We start from the raw sequence: 26,527 nt of genomic DNA on the forward strand, positions 1-26,527 counted from the left end.
AAACAGTAGCCAGAGTTTGCGATGATAGCACGAGGTATAACGCCGGACACTTATGCAATGAAGTATCGTTCAGTGCTCCGAAATTATGGTTTGGACTCCCTTTGACTATACCACTTTCTTTTGTACATATTTAGTAAATATTCGGTCGTTAAAATGGAACGCTAATCGATTGGCCAGTACCATTCAGACATTCTTGCTTGCATATACTTACGCAATACTATCTAAGCTGCAGAGGTTAATGGTGGCGCATTATCTATAGATTTTATAATATGATCAAAGTAAGGTAAGGAGTGCACGTACGGACCGAATCACCTCAGGAGTAGTTGCATCTAGTCAGACTCCGAAGCACGCTAACGCTAAATACGTCTTCATTGTCCTTGTTTTTCTAAGAACATCACTAAATGCCAATACCTTATAGTTTCGAGCATACGATATTTGGCACGTTGAGTGAAATAGAGAGCTGTGAATGGGTAAGCAGTTAATTAAGCAGTTAGATAAATTGGCATTTATCATTTCTTCTATAGGCCACGATGTTCACGAATCGAACATTCAGCTTAGTGGCATCTATATTGTGCAAACGTGGCTAAGCGGGTTTGAAAAATGAGATTGCTAAACAGCAAGAAGATCACAGCACATGCGGCCTTATCCGAGGGGCGTTCAAAAAGTAGTTCTATAGTATTGCACGGTGCGTACGCACATCCCTCGTAAACCTTATGATTCGAAAAGTAATCTTTCCGTGTTTCCCCTCGTTGATGGCTGTGTCGGATGACATTGTCGGTTCATAATTGTGCGCTGTGAGGTGCTCACTTCGCCATAGCGAAATGCCTGTACACGTCGCAGTATATACTTCGGCTTCAGTTTTATTCGGATGAAGCCGCCTGATCTTGCATGTGCCTTAGCTTTTCGAGTTCTTCAACAGTGAATTGGTATCGCTGCTGATCCGGACTTTATCCGACGACAAAAACGGCGATTGTAGCGACGGGGCAAGGCTGAGGTGTGTTAGATGACTTGAAGTGAGGACGCGCCCCTGTGATTAATCGAAACTTGTGTTCTTTCTTTTCAATGTACAATGTGTACGTTCGTATGTGCGTACCTATGTTGTTGTTGTATAATTAAATGGATAACACCATTGACTGCAACGCTCACTTAGAAGATGTTTACGGTGAAGATGTTTGTTAGCGTCTCATACAGGATTGGCAACTACTAAGAATAGCGAAAGGCGACGGCGGCGTGCTGAGCACGAACGTTTTTATAACACCTTGTTAATTCTCATCTTCAGTGACAGCAGGTTAAGTGAGGCCGAGTACGGCCCCCACCTCACGTGTTGACCGTAGAACGGATCGCTGCATACCTGCAGAACATCACGACTAGGCCAAAAGCAGGCTAACAGTAATAACCCCACCAAAAGCATCAATATAAACACAGAAAAATCAGATGTTCACCACCGTTCACTTAGTGAGTTAGTTCGATTTTTCTGTTGGCCTGCCTATCGGACCCTCCCTCTGCATTGCCCCCTCGATGTTCTTTAGCTGTTAACACGTGGATTCTAATGATATGATAGTTTTTCACTGCTCGTAGTGATAATATTTATTGGATAGGCTAATTCACAAGCAGATATCTATTGGCTCACACCCTCAGAATACTTAATGGTACCGGCAACATAAACGTCATCGTACGATTGAAACGCTAAGATTAAAGCGAGGAGCGAAGAGTAACAGTAGTGGTACTAGAATTCGATGAAGAAGTGTTGTTTTTTTTTTTTATTACACATAGACGTCAGCTAGTGTTATTACTCCTGCGTTGAAGATAGCCAGACTCAATTGGTTTTATTTGAGCAACAATTGTAAGTGGTACGTTACTATCATAGGTGCTATCGTAGTTATGAAAGCCGTATTGGGCATGGATGCGGATTTGACAATGGGAACAGATCGTTGAAAGGGCAATTATTGCTTAGAGGCCTGTTTTAACCGGCGTTCTTTGAGCCGCGTAAATGCTATTATTGTTATTATTATCACTTTTTTAAATACCGCCTTGTGCTTTTACCGTGATGTGATGTAGGGTTGGAAAGCGGTTTATTAGTACCTATGGGTAGACGAGGCTCATCTGCTCACGGTGGGCAATACCAAATCGCAAACATATTTCTAAGAAAAGTTCTGTATTCACGCAGGGCTCAACATCCGGCCCGTGGCAAGAAATATGTCTATTTAGTGAAGCAAGAATATCACAGGGAATACCTGTGCATCGGTCGAGTTCTGCTATTCGTAATACAGATATAGGCCTTCGCACACAAATATTCTGTGGAGGATTTTGACAGCCAATGGTCCAATTTGCCGTAGTTATCCCATAATTTGGAACACCGAAACTCCCTAAAAAGCTCAGTCAGTCCAAAGGCTTCCTGGCCTGAATATTTATGCATATAAAAGTTACTATGTTTTGTTCCCATGTTCGATAGCCGTGCGTCAAGCCGCCTGTTTCTGTTTGTGGCACAGAATTTTGAACCTTTGTATTAATCGGTCGTGCCATTCTCAAGAAGAAATCGAAGAAAATAGTGGCACAGTAAAGCTTTGATGTCCGTTACTTACGTAACATTTTTGTAGCCGTTCAAGATAATTCTAAATTGTGCCGACTTAATACGCTTAGGGATGCCTGACAGTAAGGGCAAGAAGTCGTAAAATTGCATTTGTATATATACGCGATTGACGCTGTTTGGCTTTAACGACAGTTAGATACTGATCTGTAATGTGAAATAATCGCGAATGCATTGTTCCAGTTCATTGGAACATATACAGATCGGGACCATAATCAACAGATACGTCACCCCACATACGTAGAGTTTTCTCGTAGTTAAGTGTGTGTGGCGAAGGGGATCATAAAGACCGCAGCCGTTACACTCTTCTTATTGCTATTGTTATCACGTTTACGGGTAGCGGCAGAGTCGGCAGTAGAGCACATGGTCCAGGGCAGACGCTCTTCCTAAGTTCTTTTGCATTGAGGCAGAATTAAAGGACGAGAAGAGACGGACAGCGTCAGGTCATAATTTTTAACTAGCGTCAAAATAGAGGTGTTCAGTCTTCATTTTTGTGCAAGGAAACGTTTCTCTCTCTCTCTCTTTTTCCATGTCTCTCATGTAATTGGTTATCCTATAGCGATTCGTCAGTTTATTCACTCATTTCCGCCATCTCTTAACAAACCTCTATTCGGCGATAAGCTAGGGTCCAGTTAGTGACCGAGGCGATGACCGCGTCTTCAGCAACATTTTTGCAAGTCCATTCTGTTCCATCGCCGCGATTTCATAACACTTCCTCGATCACATCGAAACGCTGAGCGCCTGACCCCCTTCATCCTTTCTCCCAAATGTGATTGCAGCTAACTTTCTGGAGTTCTGCTTCATTTCCCCCTATTTAGCTCCCCACGTGCCATTGAGTGAGGTGTCAGATTTTTTCATGATGTCACTATATAGGTACGTATGTGTATCTGCACGGTACATTGTGCGTTTCATTTGCTGTTTTCGTCGGTATTAGCGCTGGCGTTCGTACACGCAAATCTCGTCAACAACAACCAATTGGTGATGGCGTTTCGAAGCGGCAAAGAATCCCCGAGCCAGTGCCGAGTGTTAAACGAGCGCTGCCGTCGCGGACTTCGTAGCGGCCTTCCGTGATCTCCGTCTCCGTGACCGTCACTCCTGCTACTGCCGGATCATCGATTAGCTTCTTGATGAGTAGTCTCTCATCGGCGAAAGCCTTGCGGAGAAAGCTAAACAGGATCAAAAAAAAGAAGACGTAGAGGCAAGACAGACACAACGTAACTGTGCTTGGCGAGCAAAAGTGATACAGCTACAGCGGCGAAGACAAGTGACGAATTCGATCATTTCCAACATAGATAGATCATAGCAACACCGCCTCCCTGCTCGGTCATTGTCAGAGTTCCACGGGCTTCTGCCAAACTGTCACCGCTCCATTAAGAAGGGGAAGAAAAACAGCAGCAACAATGGTAACAACAAGGGATCGATAATGCTGCGATCGTTGCTGTTAAAATCCGACAGACTCGTACAGGGAGAACCAAAAAGGAAGGGTAATGGTTTCGCAGTGTAGTGGCTTTTGCCAGTCTGGCGGTAAATGGCCAACGACAGGCCGTGGAGAGGCATTGACCGGGCCGAAACGGCTATCGGTTTAGAAGGAAGCCGTATCTAGCCTGAGAATGATGAATGAGCAGAAGATGAATGGTTAAAAGCGGGAGAAAAGTCCTTCTATATCTAACTAATTCAACTTTGTGCTAACGATAGAATTCCCAGATAACTTACGCGTGTGTCCGTTAGAGTGTCCGTGCAGAACGTGACTTTTTTCGAATTACAATTTTTCATTTTGCCTGTGCAAGGTATCACCTTGTTAAATATTTCACGCCAATAAAAAATTTACGCTTAATAAACAGCACTAGCCACTTGTAGAAGTGAGCACACTTCGACAAGGGAAAAACAACGAACTAAAGGGGAAAATTCTACTGAAGACGTACTTCCTGAGAGGCAAGGAAAACTACTGACGGATAGCAAGTAATCTGTGGGAAGTAGGTAACAATTCATTATGGCCATACTTGTTTTGTGGTCTTGTCTTAAGGTCGACTACGAGCATTGCCAATAGAGATCTGATAAAATATGTACGTTGCGACCCAAGTGAGACGATCGGTATGATCCCTGCGTGATATGTTAGCAGAATCGTTAAGCAAGTTTATCGCAATGGAAGTTTAAGATAAACATGAGTCGTATCGCTATTCCGTAATACAATAATAAAGTATATGCTAAAGTCTATTAATGCCAGGTATGACCATTTTTAGTTTAGTAGGCATCTGGGCCCATTGAAGCTCGAGTCCATGCATAGAATCCATACGAAGCCTTGTATTCAACCGAAGCTATGGGACAGCACGTGTACGGCCGTAGTTTTTCAGAGTGCGATTTGGCAAGTCCGTTCGACCCATCCGATTAGAAGCCGCTGATAAGCCATGACTTGCACCGACCGAATAACAAATTCATTAAGATATGTTTACCGTTAAGAGTCAGCAATATATACATATATATATATATATATGTATATGCACGTATATTTTTCATGCGTGTTCTGGAACAGTGACGACGATTGTCGTCATTGTTGTCGATCACTTTTCATTATTTCCTGACCGCAGGTGGGTGGTGACGTTGGAACAGGCAACTGTACTTACATCATCGTTAAAAGCAGACACTAATCATCGTCTGCATATAACAATGTAGCTGGTATGTTCGCCTTTTGTCTTGACGGTGGCTTTTTTCATCCCTCTAAACATCATTGAGTTCTGAACTTATCAACCGGAACTTCTCCCTGGTTCCGTTTTACGTTTCATGACGGTGGATAATGATGATGATAATAATATTAGTTCTCGTACCAGCGCTGTGAACGTTTCTCTTTTCATCTCTGTTTTACACTAGATATGACTGTTAGTCACATCTGCCGATTTCTGTGAAAAGTATGTTTACTCGATGCGTGACATGACATCTAAAAGGGCCATTATCTATTGTCGACTTGAAGGAAAACTACTCGTTCAATCTTGCTCATCACGGAAGCGTTATCTAAGTGCGATGAGAGAGTAATATTTATCGCTTGCGTCTGTATCCTTCTTCCAACATGCTAGTTGTACGAGTAAAGAAAACAAGTCATAACATTCATTAGTTCAAATTGTCAGCGGTTGAACTTCACGCGGATTATTACTGAGTCGATGAAAAAGGCGGTGGCCGGAAATCACCTGCTTAGTCCTCGATAGGACATGTTAACGGCAATTCGATTAACTAAGCAGTTAAGAACTGCAGACGCCTTTTTTCAGTTCCCCTTAGACTGCTTGTTCCGACCACAAGATTCTGGCTTGAAAAATCAGTAAAAAAAAAAACGAATCTAAATAGGTGTTTTTACCCAACAAGCTAATTATATGTGCGTGTTTCTGCTCACCATTCGATGGCTAGCCCACCCAGTGCTCTTCCACAGCGAGTGCATCTAGCCTCCTGTAAACGTATATGGATAGTTAATTTCTCACAGACGCATAAATAGAAGCATTGAGCATCCCATGTCGACGATCGGTTAGGGAAAAATTTTGCTTTGCATGTATAAATATTATATAGATAAAAAAACTGAAATATTCGAGCAGCTCGGTTCATCCATAGTTACCAAGATCAAGACTGTGTAAAAATTAAATTCTAATAGGAGTAACAGCAGGAGAATGGAGAAAGGAATGTCATGTTTCGTGCTGGCATTCTTTTTCAGTGTCTCAACCGCCGCTGAAGCCACAAGCAACTATTCTTTCCTCTTACCTGTTTGAGATTTTTGACGTAGATGTTTTGTACACTTGATAGAATAGGTGATACCACGATAATCTTTTTAGCAGGTTGACGAAAGGGAACCCGTCAGCGTTTTGCATTGACGTTAAAGTGTGCCATCTGTGAAGTGAGAGAAGCACTCCATCGTAGTGTAAACTAAAGTCTTCGCGTCTATGACGCATAGCGCTTTGTGGCTGTCTTTCCTAGCACCTACCTTAGCACCGTTTATCGAGCTCGCCCGGGTATTTCTGTCGGGTTGATCGTAACAACCAGAGGTGAAGAAAAATGCCTGGTCGAAAGCTAGCTTTTATGTGTCCTCTGTACAAGCAACCTTTAGCGTATGCGCGTCCCTATATGCATATTGGGATTATGGCAGAGAGGGATTATGTGAGTGGCACACCAGTCGTACGAATCGCTAAGCGAACAGTATTATAAGGGAACTGACGAGAGATTTGTGGATAGAGAGAGAAAGGAAAAGTGTGGAAAAGATTACAAACGGCGACCCGAGAGAAGCATTAGCTCCAGCTGATTCGTTCAAGTGCGAACAACGCACCACTGTCCTCCTGGGACAGCTCCATTGGGACGGCGTAACTCATGCGGCTGGGTGGCGGCTCAACTGTCGCGGACTTCACGGCTAGTGTTTGTGATTCGATCCAATGAGGTTAACCAGCCTGGGGACTTCGCGCAGCCTTCGTTGTTGGTGTCACTGTCGCTGGCTCAAGAGTCCCATTCCGCCATGCGTTGAACAAATACCCGCATGGAATAGGAGGCCACCGGCATTAGTATTACCAGTAGCGCCGTCATCACCGTTGCATGCGAAGATTTTGACCACGGCGACCTGTGCCACGTGGGAAATGGTTCTACTAAGTATACTAACTGTCAACAGGAAAGAACACAGGGGGTTAGTGGTGCGCACTGGCGAAAGTAAGCCTTTACGGGGATTTGCACGCATGAGCACCGTGCGTTCAGCCGCTGATCTGTCCTCGTTCTTGTCGCAGGCGGCACTCTTATCTGACGCAGCAGAACCCCAGGGGCGCTAATAGGCTCCGAGAAGACACAGCAAAGTCAGCACTAGTAGCGGCAAGTGAAGTTAGTCTTCGCATTGTATGCGTAGTACTAAATTTGTTAATAGCTTCTGGCATTGTGGCAACAATTGGTCGACGATCACCAACCAGAAAGTGTTCGTTACTCATGTGGCGCGTTTACGAGGGCGGGGTCATTACAGGCGCACGCAAACGCACAGACTCCTATGTTGGGTAACACCAAAGAAACAACTCGCTTGCAGCTAGCTGCATAAAAGACACGAAATTATCAGCATGCACGCATTTCTTTACTCTTTATCCTTCCTCCTTAACTTATAATAGTTTGTTCTAGACATAATTAAATGTGCGGTAACATATTTGGTGTAAGCACATATCTAACTAAAGAGTATTTTTTTTTAAAGCTATTTGGTACATAATCATTGTTCGAGTACATCTTCAACAGCGGGGTCGTTTTAATAGATAAAAAAAAATGTCATCTTCGCAGTGGTGGCGATCGACGCGGCCAATACAACAAGGTCGATAGTACCACGCGTCAGCTTCGGAGTGCCAACAACTATGGTAACCTAATTTCCCATCGAGAATTTAATTTTCATTATTAATGGGGTTATTCTCAGACGTGTACGCGTGCATCACGTGCAAACGAAAAGCTTCATCGTTTGGCATCAAGCAGAACCCATTACATTTTAGCTTTATAACCATTAAACGCTATCTGCTACGTCGTACGATTGTTATTATTATACTCGGGTACCATTGCGGTGACTATAGGAACGGATACAGCTGTTGGATTAACCGTACTTCGTGCACCGTGGTTAGAACATTGGAACACGGTTCAACCTGCGAAGGCTACACTAACTATAGTACCAAGCTATTATAATAGAGAAGCAGGACCACGTGCATTCTGTTCAAGCATTTTAATTACTTTCAGGCTAATAAATTATGAGCAAACATTTGAAGAGCCGTTTCCCACCCATCGCTGCCACGGTTCTTTTTTGGCTATAGAATAGAAACAGCAGCGTACCAATCGACGCACTATTAATAGGACGATTCCGAATGGCTAAAAAAAAACGAAAGAATTATCTCAGCTTTGGAAAAAGCCGGAGTAAAGGAAGTTAGTCGGCCGTTAGTTCCGCGGATATTTCACTTCCTCGCGATGTCTGCGTTAACAGCTGAGCGATGGTTTTGGCCAGGCTTAGTCTTATGGGTGCTGGCTCAATTCCAATGTACAGTACACCATGATCCACTATTTTTGACTAGAGAATTTGTCTATTTTCAGTTAGAAACGGTAAAATTTAGGAATCCTTTCTATCCTGCGTTATAGATGTATATGTATAAATTAAGTTAGTAAAAGGTTCTTATTTACTAACAAGCATAGACGTCGATAAACAGGCAGACGTCCTCAATCGGATCATCTTAACTAATTTTGCCCTTCTGTGGGACAAAACAAATACAGCCACTTAATCGAAACCCGACGATGTAAAGAACTTGATAAAAATTAATAGAGGAAGATCCAACTGCGGACAAGTACAATGTGTTTGTTTCTGCTACATTCGGTTAGTCGTTAATTTTCCTGTTGTGGCGGCCAGGTGCGAATGTTATCCACACTTCGCTGACATAAATCATGGCCTTTCGTTGACCTGTCGTCGTTCGGCCCGTAGGTAACAAATTTATCAGGACGGAAGAGATGAGCCTGCATCCGTCCATCGAAAGTGCTACGGAAAAACAGCTTTGCTGGCAATCAGATCGTTGCGATGTTCTCAGAGTAGTTAGTCGTGACGAACCACAGCAGCGGTAGTTAACATATTTTGACAACTTTTTTTCAGACACGTTTGAATTTCTTGCCAGTCACTCGACCGTTCGACGTACCCTTTACAGTAACTACTATTCACTATGGCTATGTACGCTATCTTTTTGACATTATCTAATCAATCTGTTACAGTGTTGATTAATAATCGTTCTGGTTAACGACCACTCTTAATCAATGGAAAAAAAACATCACCTTGCAGATCCGTTTTTTGTAATAATTGCTTTTTTTTTTTTGGCAACCTGTGCTATGCTGTGTGATAGGTACATTACAATAGAATCTACCGCTAATACAACTAGGCCCATTACTTTATCCTTGAAAGATAGCGTGTCATATGCGCGTATTAATTCTTCATTCTCATATATATAGGCAAGCAGACGATTATATTTCTCTTCCACCGACACGATCTTCATCTTTGCCTCTACGCATTGCCATAATATCACTAATAATAACAACAACAAACAAATTCTCTTAGCGTTAGCTATATGTTCGTTGTTGGTTTCATCAAACAATGGATTATTGGATAACCATATAAAAACAGCTTATTAATCCCCCTCAAAACAGAGAACCTTCGTTCTGCGCACCCTCGCCTTTTCTTTTTTTGCTCGACTATCCTATTTTGTTTGTCTTATTGTCTGTAGCACACAGATGAATACGGTCTTATGATTAATAACGGTAATCACAGCAGAGGGCAGATTTGCTGCTCGGAATACGTATGTGTGATACCGGCAGCATGTCAAGATAGCCTTGGTCATTCGGCCGGCGGTCCATCGGCCTTTTCGAGCGCTCGCTGCTTCATCCGCTATAAATCCAAATATCTCGTTAAAATTTAGACGATAACGGGCCTGATGTTAATTGTCTTGTGAAGACTATGCTTAGGAATTAGTTATTTTAAGTAAGTAAGCGCATTTTCTTACTTACACACATCGGCTCAAACGCTCAAATGTATAGCGTACATGGCCAGCAGCTGTGTGGATCCACGGCAGCAACACAAGCTCGATAATGAACGAAAGAGATTATCTCTTGCTTCGCTGTTTTTTCCTGTCTAAAACTAATTATCTGATCCACTTTCCTTAGCTGTAGGCGAATACTTCGTTGAAGACGACAAAGAGATCGGCTTCTGCAACCAGAGAACAATTTATAAGCACTCTCCTTTCCAGTTCAATATGAATAGATAAAGCTGTAGAACGGGCGCTCAACCCCCATTGGGGGGCTGCGGTATAGCATCGCTAAACACCGGAGAGCCGTAAAGCTGAAACATCTGCAATGGCGACTTAGTACTATACGAAAACGGAACACAACTACTTGTAAGGAGCTAGGAGCGTCAGGAGTACAAGGCTGCGTTCGATACCGGATCCCAGCATATATACATACATACATACATACATACATGCGCGTTAAACAACAAAAGCTGGCTCTACAAATATGCCTGATCCTGTTCCTGCTGTCGGTGATAATTCAGACGGTTGAAATACCTGATCGCATTTGGGAAAATGTAATCGCGATGTTGACTAAAACGTACATATACGGATAGACTTGTTCGTTGAAACTGATTGCGGTCAAAAAGGACAAAAAATAACGTAGGCCAGCTCAGTGATACGCTAACGTAAACTAAAAAGTACGCAGATTCTGAGTATTTTCCTCACCTCGTGACGGACAATCGAACCTGTACGGGCTCCAACGATGGACATTTTGTGGCTGCAGTACGACACTGAAAGATATAGGAGGCTAAAGCGTTACCCGAAAGTACGATGTTTCGAACGAATGTTGGTTGTACTTAATTTAAAATTGTTCTATAATTAATCTTTAGTGCTTGCCCTTGCGACCACTTACTACATAAGCTGCAGCCTATATATCTCAGTGAATTAATGAATTACTGTGTGCGCCTAAAAACAAATACGAACGAATCTATTGCTGAATGGCTACTATTTTCATATATCGTTAATTATTTGTAGAGCTTCGCTGTACGTTCCTTGAGTCGGTAGCCAAACTATCTTTTATTCGGTGAAATCTGTTAGGCTCTGGGTATGATTCTATCCATAACCATTTTCGGTATTACCTATAGAAAAATCCCTTACATTGGGTTACGTGCCATCTCGTTTGGCCCTTTTTCTTGCTAATGTTTCGTTGTACGCCCTCCATGCAACTGTAAACGGACTGTTTTTATATTCGGTTTTACTTATTGGACGAAAAAAGACGAAACATCAGCTGCCGTCAGCAAGTCTGCTGCGTGTCGTTTCCTCTCCCAGTTAAACACGCAGTGACTAATAGATGTAGCTTCGATTCGTTTTCGTCAACGCGATGGATTGAAGCTTACTCTTATAATTTCTCCTAGCCTTCCCGGTTTATGAGGTAGGCAATTACCTCACATATACGTGACAATCCATCATTCAGTTCTGGAAGTGAAAGTCCTTGCATAGCCGTCGAACGATTTTCTTGTACACAAAACAGGTGTGTTTTCAGTTGGAAGAGAGACGGTCTAAGGAAAGTGTCAGGTGCAAAGTGGCTCGTTCAGAGTTTTCTCTCGTCGTCGAGACGCTACGTGCACGTTTTTCACACTGACGGAAAATCATCGAAATGATTTCTGAAAGTAATTGGAATTTCTTTTTGTTGTACAGGCTAACCTAACTTTAGATAAGTACATATGTGACGACGGCATTTAGCTTGATTCCCGCAGGCTCCGACGGGATTGCCTATAGCACGCTAAAAGCCAATTAGCCGTAAAGCGTATATTGATTAACATCATATGACGAATACGCTGCCCTGCAATTTGCTGAAATTGCTGGCTCTATTGGAGGCGATGTTGACGCTATTAAATACTATACGTAAAGCTACTACAAAATCTGACGCGCCTGATTTTCGCCGTATCTTAATTTTGTCTGATTTCAACGCGCAGCTATCCTTGCGCTTATCATCTACATAGGACAGGCACCACATTGTCCTGCCTCTGCTCACAATGAAATGTACGTTTCGAAGTGGAGTTGCTACCATAAGCATATATATGTAATATGGCCAGGAAGTCATGCCAAGCCGCGTACTTTCACTTCCTGGCAGGCCAGTCGATACGAGGTGATTAGTACAATGAAGTGGCTCCGTTCGTGAACGAAGAGGATAGGGCTCATTTGCGGGACTCGTTTATATAACGGAACGTGAAGGACTGCAATGAACATTCCTGAACGGAAAAATGCGGACTCCGATGCGGCAAAGAAGGGCGCTAGGTAACAGACACATGCAGGCCACAGAGATATCATATCTAATATCGGCAACATACGATGCATTTTTAGAATCTGTTCCAGAGGTAAGGAATAAACTACCTGGCATCCGGTGCTTAGAGTGTTATGGTGATGTCCTGTTGTACTTGCAAGCCTGCAACAACACTACTAAACAGTAGATAACCGGCCTGTAATATGCGTATGGGAGTGACAATGAGTTGATAATGTAGTGGCAAACGCTTTAACAATATTTTCTTTATCTTTAGAGACAGCAAAAGCCAAAAGCGAACAAAAGCAAGCGGATGATAGCAAATGCACCCTTGGGGGCAGTTCAGTGTCAATGGATTGTTGCTTACGGCTTGGCTAGACGATCGCATGAGTACGATCTACGGAAAAATGCGCAGTATGTCTGAGAAATGGCGTAGCGTTTTCCATTTTATAGGTCGATTCGTTCATCTTCTCCTTCGTACACACGCTTTTTTCACAACATACATGTGAGAAAAACATACAAAGAACAAAACGAAAAGCAATGTTAAAAAATGCCTCAAAGATGTTTAACAGCTTCATACTTAAATAATTCGGGTGACCACACTGAATATAAATTTATAATATCATATTTATAACTAAATAATTTATAATTTAATATTTAAAATTATAAATTTATTATACCATATATTTCGGGGAATTCATTTCTAAAACAATGTCCACGGATCAACTGCGTTGCTTTTTGAAGGCTTTCCTGGAAGTGCTGTTTTGCTATAAGCTGATTTTTTCCAGAAAGGCAAACTTTTATCTGCCGTTGTACCAAAACGAGTCCTTATATGCTATCTGTATCCGATTCTAGTCAGAATTAGAATGTAGTACGTGCCACCGATCTTCAAATCTTCTTTTTCTGCGTATGTGCATCTTCGAGAGATGACTGGGTGTCATCATGAAAAAATGAGACTCATTTTAAACTCAGACTTCACGTGGGGACTAACGACCTGCTCGACACCCATGTAAACTGCCATCCAGTGGTTTTTAATAATTTTCAGCTCATAGCCGCTTGTACTCAGCACGAAATCACAATATATATGCACACTCATATGGCTTCATAGCTGACGATTTAGGCATTTGCTCAAGTCCAATCGCAACATAAGCAATGATTATGCGCTGATAATTACGTGTAGTACCTTTTTTTCTGCTCCAAAATATATCCCCCTTTTTCTCTCATGCTCACTCCACTCACCTACGAGTTTACGTGTAAACGAATTCGGTGCATCATTTTACGTAATATCCATAGTCAAAGTCAATCCAAATACGTATTACGTCAACCACCGCAGACATTGTGGTTCTACACTAATTTGTCGCTCGCGAAATCCCTGCTTCGTTCTCCATTTCAGACGCCAGTGATTCTGCCTCGAGTTGTGTGTTATTTCCTGTCATACTGTCAACTTAACATATTACCCAATTTCCTTTCAGAGTCAAGAGCTACGATGACGTTACTAACAGCGTCAATAACAACAGTAGCAACGAGAAAAACATCGCTAAAAATTGAAGTCATGTACGCAGATTGTGCGATTTAATCTTCTGCAGCTCCCTCCGCTAGCGCCGCCATCACCGGTGACGTGTCAGCTTATGCGTACGTTACGTATGTAATGAATGCGTATACGCCGCAATGTGTCGTCTACTCATACAGTAGCTGTTAAGATGACGGTAAACGGTAGAACGAACCAAAACCAAGAAGAGAGAATGCGCCATCGTGAGATTTGAATGTATAGTGGAAACGCTCGATGCTCTAAGTCCCACAGTCCAATGGACAACAGCACTAATAATATCCTGTAATTGCCAAAGAAAAGTCAGGACACATAGGACAGAGGCGACAAAAATCAGAGGGCAACGAAACAGGACGGCGAACAAAACGGAGTATTTGTCTTCGCAATCATGAATTAACACCCTGTCAAGATTTAACGCCAGAACTTCTTTCGCAGCTGCAGTCGAATGACGACAAGGAACACAGCGGCCATAGCGATAACTCAATTGTGTCACACTAAGAGCTTGTTAGCCTTTACGCTATACGGGCAGACAGGCAGGGGCAATCAATTTCAACAAGTCAGCGGTTTCGCTTATTTTGCTGTTGTGTTACCTCCCTTTTTTCTGTTTTGTCTCGTTCCGCCACTAAATAAAAGCAATACTTCGAACGAACGTTCAAGTGAGCGTGTATGCTGTATTTATATAGAATATCGGCATGGATGGGTCTGTGCACACGAACGCTGCGGCATGGTATTAACATATCACCGGTCGCCTGTAAAAAGATTAGTCAACGGAAATTGGGGTCTGCTTATCGCCGACTGAAATGGCGAATGGGAAATTTTTGAAAAGTGGCGCGAGGTGTCTGATATGAATTGGCCTGTCTGTGGCTTCGCCCATGTTTCATTTATAGAAGTTAGGGGTAATTTCTTATCTTTAACTGAAACGATTAACCTAGATTAACATAACATTATTTCGGAAACTGAAGCTCGTGTGAATTCTATGTAAATTTTTTACGCTTCTATTTGACGAGGGTCATGCAGAATCAGTAGGAGGCATTGTCAGCTGCGGTGTTCCGGATGCGAATTAGCCACTAAAAAAAACTCAAGTTTTGTCGTAGAGCTATGAAGTAAGTGAATACAGTGCAGCCAATTTCTCCTCTTCATAGCAAACCATGTAACGAGGCATCACAACGCAAATCTACACTCACTTTGCTATATAATGATATTGTTCCTCGTTAGGCCCAAGGTTTAACCACAGAGCCCATGCGCAAAACAAGCTAGATTGCTTTATTTTGGTTTCATTCGGTAGGCAGCTTCAATCAAAGTAGTACGACGTAAGTGACAGTCGCCTATCACCAACAGGCCTGTTCGTCGCCAAAATCTTGAACGTACATCTAGCGTCCTGATTAGAGTATCGATTATATAATATAGCAATTAATAATTGCCTTATATTTTTTCTCTCCTTTTAATGCCACAATTAAGACCCTGCCAATCGAAAAGCATCGGCACAATTTATTTCCTCTTACGTCCCTATCAGTCCCGTTTGTTTATTGTCACCATTAACCGCAGCATCTATTCATTTATCTACCGTACCCCGTGATACAATGCGGACAAATGACGGGTTTCTGGCTTCGACGCTTTTCCTTCTTGTTTAAATTGTTCGAAGCTGCAATAACAGCAAACGAAAAGAGAGAGTTATCCACATTGAGAGGATCAGCGATCTCGACTGACCGCCTGGATAAGGAGCAACGCGGCAACTCTTTGGCCTGGCCACAACCCTTGTTTCTGCAAGCGCATCTTGCTTTTGAGCAGAAGCGAATTTTGCGGCGTGCGTGATATGTGTTTATTTGTATGCGTCCTCATCAGTCGCTTTTGGCCTGCGGAGGCTAGCTGCGCAACGTGTTGGTAAAAAGTTATCGCAGAAGGTTATAAACTAACATGAGCGTACTGAGAGGAAAATGAATGAGCACCTTACTGTTTCTGCACATTTTACACAGAAAGGCAGCCTTTCGTTTACATTACATAATGCAATTACTAAAAAGACAACGAAGGCCTTCAAGGATACTGTCGCTTTTGCTATCACCAATGCGCTTTTGTCTGTCATTAATACCGCTGAGACAAAAGAGCTGTTCTGATTACGTTTGTATTGCATCAGGTTCATTCGTATGGCTAGTTCTGGGCTTCTTCGCTTTTTCAGGTTTACCAATCGACGCCAAAAAGCGGCCATATCCAGCTCTGACTATCTTTAGAGGAAATCAGATGAAAATGCTTTGGAAATATCTGCGGCAGACTTTAAGTCTTTGCGCATTGTTTACGATACGTAGAAATCGTTAGTTCATTGAATTAAGCTAGACACATGTTTATGCAATCTGCATTTTTTTCAATTAAATTTATGATCTTTTCTCAGTTTCTTAAACAAATGAGTGTCAACAGCTCGCATGCAACTAACGTGGGTCAGAAGTAGCTGAAAATGTACATTTTGAGTGCTATGACCGTTTTGATATTTGGCAGTCTACTCGGATAGATAATCTTTGTGACCTCAACATAGACAAACTTTGAATCATAAGGCAGTTGCCTATCATATTGGATCTTATTCTCCTTTATTTATAAATAAGAGGCCTTCCTCAGCCGGAATATAAAAGCAACAATTTTCTGCGCGGTTCTTCTGTAACACAAACGATGTGTTTCATCGATAGCGCAGTAAGATACATTTTTAATCAATAATGTCTTAAGGGTGTTCACATAGAAATAAATACGCCACCGGTAAATCTATCTATATTGTAATTATACGTATAGAATTTAACAAGCAGAAACACCAACAAAGCGAACGGCCAGTCATGGCCAGACACAAATCGTCAGACCTCGTCTCTCCGTTTATGAAATATTGTTCACTCATTTACGCAGCATAAAACAACCTCGACGGCCGTTCGACGGCCATCAACAGCAGCAGTAGTCTGTTACGGCAAATATCCAGAGCACCTATCCAGTCTGCAACATATACCTGCCGTTATCAAAGGTGGAGTATCGACATTCGATATCAGCGAATTTTCGCCATTATATCCCTTGACATGTTTTTCCCCGCTGCTACGTGTCTGGTACGAACAAAATACGTCGCCTTCTTATTCTGTTCGCTTGGGCCTTTGTAGTGATAGTCATATGCTGATACCTTTCTGAACGTTCGAAAACGGATGTTTGACATCGTCGGCTTCTTATCATTTCCTACTTATACTCAAAACACACGTATGCGCTCTTAAAATGAATGGAACTACATCGTTACCATGTAGTCATCTACGAGAAGAGCAAGCTTTTTTGTAAAAACAGTAAGCCGCGACAACGCCGGCAGCAGCCGCAGCTACCACAGTAATGGAAGCAGTAGCACCGGTCACATTGACGGAGTATTCTGTACTCAGCTTTTTCGCTATTCGACGTAAGATTCACGTGAAATTGATTGCTTTCCTTATCTCATTGACGATATTCCCTTTATCAGTAGTGGTAGCTTTCTTCGTCACACTAACATGCTGGCTTCTGATCTTCTTCCAATGGCTGGTTTCAGTCGTCTGCTGAAGATGCATTCGCTACTCGTGTTCATTACTTTCCGTCGTTGCGTTCTTCGATTGAATCGATGAAACGATGCTAAATGCGATTCATCTATGACGACAGTAGTAATAATGATGTATGTGAGCGCTTGTTTATCTCTCAGTGTCCCACCCTTCAAGTGACTCTAGCCATAAAACGAAAACAAAGCATTGTATGCGTGCGCAGACGAAAAGACAATGTCTGCCCAATCCTTATGCTACTCATTATATTATATTTTGAAAATAACACACGGAGATGTTCACGAGTCCGCGTGTGGGTTTACGAGCATGTTAGTATTCTTGCGTGTGTTTGTGTGTGTGTCTAAGTGTATCGTTAAATGTCAGCCCAAGCAAATAGAGTCAGGACGCGTCCATGTATATAGCTGTTAGCAAAGTAAATCAATGCCACGTGAGATAGGGTACCAAACGCGAAAACGAAGATACCGAAAAAAACAAGCTCCATTATGAAAGTCAACGTCAGACAAGCCGACGGTCGGACAAGCCTAACTATTGACTATAGACGATGTACGATCACTGTTTTTTTTTTTTTCTAGCCATGAATCCATGTTGTCCCAACACACACAAGACGCGATAAATACACATAAATATTTGTCGGCATAGTGCGTCGACTCAATTCTGTTTGATCTTGAATGGTGAAAGATAGACAAATAGAAAGAGAGCATGAAAGAGAACTGCAATTGCCGATTTAGAATGTAAATATATTGTGTTCAATTGTCACTGATAACGTTTGCAGACGGACATACACATGCATGAGGTCCTGCCGCATGGCCTGATTGTCTTCGTCTTTGCGATCAGTTCACATCAGTTGGAAAACCGAAACAATCATAGTTTTGTCTGTGACTACACTCGGACCGTAGCGCAGCTAAACCATACTACCAGGACGATTTAATTTCCACTATAGCTACGCGTTGACTTTTTCTCATTATGTATTAGCTACTTCTGTTGACAGACTGCTGTCGTTCACTGTCTGGGAAAAATGTGGGAAGATTTATCTTCAGTGACAACAGGGGAATGGCCAATGAATTGTCAGACAGCCGTCGGAGAAGGAGTACCGCTTGCCGCTTCACACACTGCTCGTGCGCACGAGTATGAGCCATACCCGCAATTCGAAGACGCTCTACGAACCGGCGTACAGACGCTGATGTCAACCACAGCAACTGGGAGGGTCGGACTACGGAATGAAGGCCGAGGGAATGAGCGGAGATAACCAAAACGCAGGGGAAAAAGGGAGAGAGGTAGAGATCTGATGTGAACCCGCGGTTACTTAAAAGGATCACACTGCAACTTTCGGCAATATTCACAGCATATCTATCAAAACAAGTCGCTGTTGCGGGGCAACACCTGCCTGCGATCATGACGCTGGCAAAGCCGTCACCGCTGTTCATTGCGTAGCTGGATGTAAATTCGACTATGAAACGATCGATTCAACCGTCGGTGACTCACGATCATCGGATTTTCCTCTGCCGCGCTCCCGTTTTCACGAATTTCGCCGCATGTGCATAAAGACTATCTGCGAAAAAAACGCCCGTAGAAATGTATCGAGCGCTATATACGCAAGCAATGGGTAGAGAGATCAACGGAGAAGATAGGGTTAATGTAGAGTGCGCTTGCTATCGCAGTAGTCGCGTTTGCTATCCGGTATAATATATGTGGGTGGAAATAGAAAAAAAGACGAAAACAGTGTTTGTTGAAATGCTTACGACAAAAAGGAATTAATCAGATGGAAAAAGATCGATCACTATTGAATCGCTAAATTGATCACTATTGAAATATATGACTATGCGTTTGTTGATCTGGAATACTAATATCTTTATCTATAAAACTGTGTCCTCGTTTTGTTTAGTACCTACCTGGTGTATGGCCTGTGGCCTTTGGACACACGGGTAGAAATTCTTTTGATAATTGAAAGAGTAGTCGATCTGAAACTCGCGTGCTATTTTATGACTGTATGCTCTCATTTTTCCATCTTGGTTCACTATTTCGTATGCGAAATACTTCAATACTTCGACATCACCATCACCACTTAGTACATCGCCAGCATCCTATATGGTTTATTGGCTGAAATCTACTGAAGTGCCCTTAAATATAGTGCAGTAATAGTGTTTCACACGTCTATCTAAGTGACAACCCCAATGCACATAGAATCATTAGAACCGTAAGACATGAGGACGTGGAAAGCTGGCTCTTCTCAACTGTCGGAAGTCTTAGTTTCCGAAAGATTCATTTCTAGCTTGCGATCGCTAAAAAGACGAAACACACACTATAAGCCAAAATAAAAAAAATGTCTTCGTAATCACTTCCGATCGAGCAACTATTTAAGATGAAAAAGCTTACGCCATATTGGACGCAACCGCGACCGACTTTAGGAAGTACGGCGTCAGATATATAGAAATATGCCGAAGACATCTGGTCACGCATGGGCACGATAATGGCCTTTGCTAAAAGGATGGCTTAAAAGCCACTTAGCGATCGTTACAATTTTTGCGATGATGCTTACAAAAGTGACTCTGACTCAGTTAATACTACTTTAATTCTAATGCCTAAGTAACATGTTCATCTCTCGACTTCATTCGGATTATCGTCAGGTGTATACTGAAGGTGGTTGCTGAAAGCTGCGAAATAAATCAACCGCGGTTTTACGTTCCAGCACTAAGGCTTTATTTTATCGAGAAAAACCAGTAGAGAGAATGACGCGCTTAAGACAGAGCAAGACGCCTCCAAGAGATTGATGAACTCGCTGTTTGCTTATACCGACTTACCCTGAAAGAAAAACCATTACTTTTGGTGAGGAACCCGCCTACGGCGAGGATAAAGCGAAGACCTATTCTTTCACATGATTCAGTTCAGCACAGCAGTTAATTTAATAGAACGATTTTTTTCACAATAGGGGTGAGCAAATAGTGACCGCCCGCAAGTAATGTCAGTACTGAATCGAAAAAAACGTGAGGCAAAGTATTTTTTTAAGCAAGTCAAGCTACTCACTGAAATTTGAATTAATCTGATCATATTTAGAGTTTCGTGTATCACGGTATACTTCATTACCGCCTTTATACTCGTGCTTATTCTCTGATCTGCCGTTTAAACTACTGTAATCCTTTTATGAACCTTTAAAATAGTGATCTTATTATCTGATATTAGATAGAAGGAATTATAAAACAGGCTTCATTTTCGAGCTTACTTTCAACGAAGGCCTTTTACAATTCATCTCCTCACTCGCTAGCGTCGAGGGGTGAGCATTTGTTTTTTATATTCCTCAAGACCTAAGTCAAGATTCAGAACCACTAGAGAATGTGTTATACCGTAAGTGAGTGCACTTTATGACACAATAGGTTCTGTGCTTCGTTTACGCAGCCTCTTTGTTCTCAACGTTTTCTCTCGTTTGCGCAAAAAAATTACTTCGTACATAGTCAGCCTAGCTGAGGTCTGACCCTACCATCGGGTTGACGTCATGCTAACGCGATTGATTTCTAGAGAATGATGCTAAGGAGAGAGGCAAAGGCGACTAGGGCGGCAAGAAGGCCTCGTCAGAAAAAGACATATGAAGACGTTCACGAAATATGCATCATTTACAATACATAAAGCATGGAACTTCCTGCATGCTATCACACGACTTCTGTTTTCATGCTAACGTTACTGATGTGGTAGATGCAGGAAAAGTATCTTCTGAAGATTCTCTTTTCGGCATTTTCGAATAGAATGCCATAGCAAAGGATACATAAAGCGCACACAGAGGCATGGCTACACGATCCTGTTACCTACACACGTGACGAGGGTCTATGATATATGAGTATTTAAATATCGATGATCGCGTTATCGATAGAACGTATATGGAACGCAGGTCGGCTAGTAATCCTACAGTATTATGGCAAACGACCTGTATTCTGACTAGTAAATACAACTATTCTACGACGGACAAGTTCATCAACAAACGGTAAAAATAGACTGATCCTACTCATTAGACTTAATGACGTTCTTCTGAAGCCAGTACGTTATCGACCTACATCCATAGAAGAAGAGAATTGTAGAATGTGGAGCAACCATAAGATTATTTAGAACATAACGAATGTATTTATATTAATGTGATACTGTAAATGTTGCTTTAAGTATAATAATATATATATAATATTCGAACGAAGCTGCGCAACTTGCTGCAGCGTGACTTAGCTCGTTCCATGGTATTGCAGAAATGAAACTTATATATAGCCAGAAGTAGAGCGAGATCGTCAGTTACACGGTCCATCTGTAAAACCTGTAGAATGCCATCTCGATCATTACGTACGTATATTTGTGTGGGGGGGGGGGGGGGTAACATCGATGTTGTGAAAGAACTCGTCTACTCGGGCTAGTTCGTTGTATTACTTTCATTGAAACTGCTCGTGGGCCCCTTGACCGCGCAGTCCTATCTTCTTCCGTTACTGCTGCCAATACTAGCCATTGGTAACCACTGAAAACAAGTAGCGAAATATCCGATCATGGCGAAGACGAAAGGGGGAGATTGAAGAAAAGTCGTCTACTGATGAGTCAAAAAATACGACAGGTGCTGGCAACGTCAACGGCATAACGTTTTTATGATGAAGTAGTATTTCAACGAGGCAGTAACTACCGCAAATAGACAAAAACAATATCGGATGGCTGGACAGCCATCCGATAGTCACTGAAATATCTGGGTGGTCTCACTTGTCATCTTTCGATGTCATCCGTCCATGGCTCGATTGGACTCTTCCCGGTGACTATAGATACATGCACAAGTGAAAAGAAGCGTTTGTTAGCATCAGACACCTTCAGGATTTGGTACCAAATAACAAGGCTAAAGCACAATTAGAAGAACAAGCCTAAACTACAAGAAACTTAAACTTGGACACGTATTATAGAAATATTGAGAAGATATTAATCATAAAAATAAGTACTAAGCCGGATAATTGCCTCTTCATTACATATATATATATATATATATATATATATATATATATATATATATATATATGTATATATTATAAGAAATGTTACAAAAACAGTTCACCAGAGATAGGTCGCTTTTTGCTAATTTCAATGGACACTTATTATGTTTAGCTAGCTCTATGACTACCTAACTTACCCTAAAATTACATTTATGATCCGTTTATTTGGTTTTGACGTAATTTCACTTTGTAAGCCATTCTGTTCTAAGACTAAGCTTCAAGTGCGCTTATATTTGCAGAAGTATACAGTAGTATGCTGATTCTAATCCCAAGAAAAAGACTTTGTTTGTGGTTTGACTAGTTGTATCAGATGGCATTTAGTGCCGTTACATACAGCGTATATAACAGAGTACAAAAAATGACCTTAGCAAACTGTTTGGTTAACAAGAGCACCAAATGCATTCGAAAACATCGCACCTCATGCTCTTCGCCATTTGCTTTCTCCTTTCTGTTATGGTAGATTCTTTTTCATTGTACGCCCTTAGTGCTGCTAAGGATAATATAATTAGAAGCGTGGGCTGGTTTTATTTCGTTGACAAGCGAGACAAAGTGTAAAATGCAATTTTGCTACCGGCGGGGAACAGCAATATGATGACGGTGATATTCTGTTATCATGCGTGAGTGAGCTATCTTTGAACGTGACGTTTGTTCTAACGTGCGCCTTAATTCTAAAGTGTAATGGTCTTTGGTAATCTGTCATACCGACACCCTAGGTCGCACTACCTCTTGATTGAATGCGTAACGACGATACCGAACGTTAAACTCAAAACATCGGTCGCGTTACCTAGAATAGATTCAGAAGAACCTAGGATAGCTTTAGGGGAACTCCGCACATACCAAGGAGCAGTTTTTATTATGTTTATTACTATACATACCGCCCATAACGAGTATTCCATTCCCTATCAAGAGGTCTTATTTTCGTTACAAGCGGAAATTGTCTTAAATCGCATGGTTAGCGGGTTTCTATACTTTGAGGTTTCGAACACAGGCTACGTTAGATCTGAACAGCGAGTTCTAAGCGAGTCATGTGACTGCATATATGGCGGGACTATTCAAACACGGTTCTTCCCGCGCGCAAGTACTCAATGTATCGTTATATTCCCATAATACATAATGTATATATATATATATGTAATAACCAATATATATATATGTAATAATAAAAATATTGGTTTAACAAATACCTTTAGCTGCTCATCGACAATTTCAAATCGCATTATCCCAGTGTCCACCTTTAGGTACGCAACACATAAGGTACATTTATTAAACCGCGATTCCCCTTCGCTGATCTTTTCTACATTGGGCATCAACTCGATTTGAGACTCGCTAGAGGGGTTTATTTCCAACTTCTAATCAGAAGCTATTCTTTCTCCCGTCTTCTCTTCTGCTGTTTCAAACGTCAAATTCGTCCCACTCTCTACTACAGGCAATGACCTGCTGCAAAGTGATAGAATCATCTCGATCCAAGTGAGTTGATTTCATCCGCACAGATAGTGATCGAATGAAAGGCTCGTATGCAGGCAGGTCTGCTTAGGTAGATATGCACCCCCCGGAAATCGATAAGAGTCCCTTTCACGAAAACCTCAGAAAGTTGACATCGAGACAACAATGCCATAAGCAAAATCCGACGATAAACACGCGATCTAACAGTGTGTAACTGCTTGATATTCATCCCTACGTTTATTACGATAGCACAGCTATCGTACCTAGACTATGAATCATTCCGTAAGCGAGATTTGCCATGAAGTTGGTCGGCGGTGCGTTATATTGCAGTAGAGAAGTTGATAGATTTGCAAAGCGATGAGCCATATCGTATATAGCTCGCACGGTTTCCGCCCTGTGATCTGACGCCATGTTATAATGCGACGCTCACGGGCTGTAGCGAACATTTGGCGGCGAAGACCGATGTCACTGCATAAATACTGATTCAAAGACTCGGAAGCCGCTTATTGCCTTCCGACCTGTGCAATGATGGAACGCTTGTTGTATGGCTGCATCCTATAAATCAGTACATGCAAAAAATATGAGGGCATCCCTACTTGGCTCGCCTATCGTACCAAGGTATTTTATTTGATTTCTCAATCTTTGCATATATTCATGGCAAAACAAGGCAGATTTGTAAAGCTTTTCTCATCAGCAAGAGCCAAAATCCTTATCGAGGAAGAACAGAAGAGCAACAACTTGTAATATGGGTTATCTTTTTTCTAACTAGGCGGCTTTGAAATCACATCCCTCAGGAAAAACGAGCCGCGTCGGCATTGGCATTATTTTTATCTTTGTCTTTATCGTAATCGAATTGTAAAGAGATCCAAAAAGACACAAACGGTGCCCACACCCGTAAAAAATTGTTTCGTTTACAACCAAAATACGTTGTCGAAGAAAAAGGTCCAAGGGTAGTCCTATCGCTTTCGTTTTCGAACTATCTGTGTCAAAAATGCTTCTCGTAGAGCAAGACCGACACGCGATTATCATAATGTCACTAAAGAATTAAACATCTACCATAAAACAGTTCCAAACCATTTGAAAAAACTCTGGATATAAACAAACTTGTTATTTACACCCGCACGAACCGATGCAAAGGAATGTATTCGATCGCATTTTTACCTGCAAAATTCTACAAAGACAACGAAATTTTCAAAGCACTTAATAATAATGTAAAAAAAAAAACAAAAAACGGGCTCCACACCCAAAGCCCAAACTGAGGCCAAAGGAGGTAATGCAATACGCTTGGACGAATTGGAACGGAATTATGCATTATGAGTTGCTGCCACCTCGTAAAATTATTGATTTCAATCTTCGTGGGCAACAATTAACAGGATTACAACAAACAAACAATTGAAAAAAATCGACCGGAACCAGCGAGCAGAAAAAGCATCGTCTTCCATCATGACAACGCCAGGCTATATACGTTTTTGGAGTCCCGGAAAAATTGAGAGAACTCGGATAATAGATTTTAATGCCTCTACTGTATAATCCGTACCGTGCGTTATCAGGCTGTCATTGGTTTCGGTCTCTATAGATAAACTCCCTTAATAATACTAATTCAGTTTCAATAAAAGGATGCAGAAATCAGTTGTCACAATTTTTCGCCGAGCAGTTACAGAAGTTCTAGAGTGATGGAATTGTAACATCACTAGAAAAATGGCAGAAAATATTCGATCAAGATCGCACATAGCTAGTTTAGTAATATTATTTTAGTCAGAGAAGATATTTGCTTCAATTTTGGCTTAAAAATGATAAATACCTTTTTCCACAACTCAATATATGGATAACTTAACGCCTTTTACCTTTCCGTGATTAGCACAATAGGCTTCTTAAGTCTCGGGACAGCTGTCATATAGAGAAGTATAAGTTCGTTGTCAGTGGTCTATTTCGACCTAATGATCATGCCTCTTCTAAATTAGCTAGACAACGGGTTTTTTGAGCATCTTTCGAACTCCATAAATGCTTTTCCTTTGACAAGAGAAAAAACTTTTCTCCCTTTAACCGAAAGGTCTTTCATAATGTAGATGCTTGCTTCCGTACCTTTTACCACTTAGTCTAAACCAGGATTGAAACCGGCTTAGGCGGCTGTAGATATCTAAAACAAAGGCGCCCCATATCTGGGGATACTCATCGTGTATACGACTGTTCCAAAGTTTTCGCAGAATACCACTACTTCAAACCTTCGCTCTGCGCGTATGCCGCTGTATTATCGATCCGTTAATGCAATGCCAACCGCATAGTGAAATAGCATCCAGCCATAGCACCTTAATCTTATCGAAAACTCATCGGTGTGCCTATTCCCTGTTTCTCACCTTGCTGGAAGTCGATAACAGCAGACATCCACATTTGTTCAAACGGATACAGCAGGCCAGCGACCTAAAGCCACTGGCACAATTACAACGATTCACTGGCACCTGGTTACACCTAATGCCGTTCGAACTACTCAATCGTCAAACCTCCTTGAATTGCGACAAAAAAAAAGGCTAACAGCCGGGCTGGTATAAACTGCATGCGAAATCGATTGTTGACACACCTAGCCAGTACGTGTAATAAATATTAATAGAAAACTGTAAATATGTGTGTTCACGCT

The 26,527-nt window shown here is 41.8% G+C and overlaps 2 long non-coding RNA genes across 6 annotated transcripts in view; one reads left to right on the plus strand and one right to left on the minus strand.

Annotated features, from left to right (window-relative positions):
* The window catches only part of LOC111246615 (uncharacterized), a 29,443-nt gene extending 15,594 nt beyond the window's left edge, over positions 1–13,849 (minus strand). Inside the window, exons 1-6 of one of the 3 annotated variants that reach the window (XR_002671736.2) lie at positions 13,057–13,849; positions 12,744–12,862; positions 12,490–12,575; positions 10,822–10,886; positions 10,097–10,295; positions 7,689–9,977 (exon numbers count right to left, since the gene is read on the minus strand). This is a non-coding gene — a long non-coding RNA (uncharacterized LOC111246615). The other 2 variants (XR_002671735.2, XR_015322754.1) reach the window with 2 other exon arrangements.
* The window catches only part of LOC147756603 (uncharacterized), a 35,100-nt gene that overhangs the window by 3,477 nt on the left and 5,096 nt on the right, over positions 1–26,527 (plus strand). For 2 of the 3 annotated variants that reach the window (XR_015322749.1, XR_015322743.1), the window contains one exon: positions 13,849–14,583. The exons of the other annotated variant lie outside the window; for it this stretch is intronic. This is a non-coding gene — a long non-coding RNA (uncharacterized LOC147756603). Of the gene's footprint in view, positions 1–13,848; positions 14,584–26,527 lie in introns of those variants that run through there. 3 annotated transcript variants of the gene reach the window in all.

The sequence above is a fragment of the Varroa destructor genome, unplaced genomic scaffold (assembly GCF_002443255.2).
Source record: "Varroa destructor unplaced genomic scaffold, Vdes_3.0 BEIS01000003.1, whole genome shotgun sequence".
Lineage (NCBI taxonomy): Eukaryota > Metazoa > Arthropoda > Arachnida > Mesostigmata > Varroidae > Varroa > Varroa destructor.